The sequence below is a fragment of the Theropithecus gelada genome, chromosome 19, assembly GCF_003255815.1.
Source record: "Theropithecus gelada isolate Dixy chromosome 19, Tgel_1.0, whole genome shotgun sequence".
In the NCBI taxonomy this organism is placed as follows: domain Eukaryota; kingdom Metazoa; phylum Chordata; class Mammalia; order Primates; family Cercopithecidae; genus Theropithecus; species Theropithecus gelada.
The window spans coordinates 10,245,504-10,247,671 of record NC_037687.1 but is presented as its reverse complement, the minus strand read 5'-3'; the positions used below and the strand labels follow the sequence as shown (position 1 = coordinate 10,247,671).

Here is a 2,168-nt window from a genome sequence, read left to right as displayed (position 1 = left end):
GAGGTCAGGAGTTTGAGACTAGCCTGGCCAATATAGTGAAACTCCGTCTCTACTAAAAATACAAAGAATTAGCCAGGCATGGTGGCAGGCGCCTGTAATCCCAGCTACTCAGGAGGCTGAGGGAGGAGAATCGCTTGCACCTGAGAGGTGGAGGTTGCAGGGAGCCGAGATCACGCCATTGCACTCCAGCCTGGGCAACAAGAGCGAAGCTCCATCTCAAAAACAAAACAAAATAACCCCTGCACGGCTTGAATTTCCATTTTATAACCCGACTCAGGCTGGAGAATGTCTCTGTCTGAGCTCTACTTCCCAATTCCGTCTGCTGGGGAACAAGTAGGAACAGAAACTCCCTCCCCAACCCAAGCAGACGATGCAGCGGGGAGATACCTCAACAAACAACGTGGGGGAATGAAGCCACATCAGTCAGGAAAATCAGTGAAAGCCTCGGTTTAATTGGAGACAAGATCGAAGGATTATTGATCAACGGACCAAATGACTGATCGTCAAAGTGGACAATACACAAGCAGCGTACAGAGGTCCTGTGCCCACCCTGGGGAGAGGAGCCCTGCTTGGGGGTGGGGTCTGTCTCTCCAGTCACCCCCTGGCTCCTGGCAAAGGGGGAGGGGACAGGCTCTGCCCAGCCCCAACCCCTAGGATGACACGACTTCCCATAAAACGACAGCGGTGAGTCCACCCTTTTCCCGGGACTATGGTACAGTTTGTATAATACAGCAGGAACGGAGAGTATCCCAACAGGAGACCCCCTTCCCTACCTTCCCGACTGGGTCAGCCAGGGAAGGGCAAGTTTTTATTTTCCCTTTTTGCCTCTGTAGAATAATTTACAAACTAACCTTACAGTATGTACAAAAAAGAAAGAAAGAAAAAGAAAAAAAGATAAAGAATGAACAAAAAGAAAAGGCCCACTCCGATCGCCGGCTGGGACAAAAACGACTTTCGCTACAAAATATGAACCCTGTACAGACAGCATCGAGGGAGTGCGAGTGGGGGGTTACCTCCCCCTGGGGTGGACAGACGGATGGAAGGCTCGGGAGGAACTGGGGGCTACAGTACCGTGTGCTCAGAATTGGGTCGGGGGCAGGCGATGAATGAGGTCGGTCCAGCTGCAGAACCAGGCCGAGGGGCGAGGGGAGGAGGGAGAGAGGGGATCTTTCCTTCCAAACAGTCCCCCATGGCTTGGAGAAAAATGGCCTTGCATCTGTCTGCCGTATTGCTCAGGACTAGCTGGGGGAGAGGGAGAGGATTGGCAAGGTAGGGATGGAGGAGAAATTATTTTGGTGACAGAGTGGACGGAAGGGTTGCCCAGGAATGAGAATGAGGGTATACACCATTATTGCTTCTTCCTAGGGCAAAAGGTCGGGGGCTGTGATCAGAGTGTGGAAGGTGGGGTCTGGAGGACCCTGGAAAGGGAGGTGCAGCCAGGATGGGGGTTCTGGGTGCCTGGCCCTGCCTCACGCAAGGTGCAGGCAGCCACGGCAACCCCCTCACCTGTGGCCATGGAAATTATTAAGGCAGAAACAAGAGGAGAAGCAGCTAGAAGTGGGGTGGGGAGGGGGGAGGTGTGCATGGATCAGAGCCACCGCCCCCCAAAAACGGAGAAAATTCAAAGTGAACCCAAAGTGGAAGGGAAAGAGGATGGAGAGTAGAGGAGGTCTAGGGCCATCCTCAAATCCCAGGCCCGAGGCTGGCGGTGGGAACGCCCCCTTCCACACCACCGCATATCCTAAAGTGAACAGCTCCCCCAGCTCCCTGACTCTCTAGTCAGTATCGCCGGGATTATCGCCAGAATTGTGCAAAATCAAGAGGAAGACTCTAGCAGGGAGAGGAGGCAGCAAACCAGAGGGGGCTGGAGCTGGGACCTCCCACAGTGACTGCCCCCCACCCCGGCCCCAGCCCCGCCTAGAATGGCTATTCCTGACCACGTTCTAGAAATCCTCTAAAATTCAGAAGAAAACGCCCGAAGGAGGCCCCACACCTGCTTGGGCCCAGGTGGAGAGCCCCAGGTGGCTGGAAGACTGAGCCTGGAACTTGGGGGGCCATGGGAGGCGGTGAGGGGAGGGGTTTGGAGGTGGAAAGGGAGAACCAGGAACAGGAGCATCTACAGTTGCTGTGTTTCTTTCTTTTTTTTTTTTTTTCTTTTTTTTGTTCTT

The 2,168-nt window shown here is 53.9% G+C and overlaps 1 protein-coding gene across 6 annotated transcripts in view; it reads right to left on the bottom strand.

Annotated features, from left to right (window-relative positions):
* Positions 1-431: 431 nt before the first annotated feature.
* Positions 432-2,168, bottom strand: part of PDE4A (phosphodiesterase 4A) — a 55,729-nt gene continuing 53,992 nt past the window's right edge. For all 6 annotated transcript variants that reach the window (XM_025366160.1, XM_025366159.1, XM_025366161.1 and 3 more), the window contains one exon: positions 432-2,168. This exon is cut by the window's right edge and continues 1,004 nt beyond it. The gene's annotated coding sequence lies outside the window, so the exon portion shown is untranslated.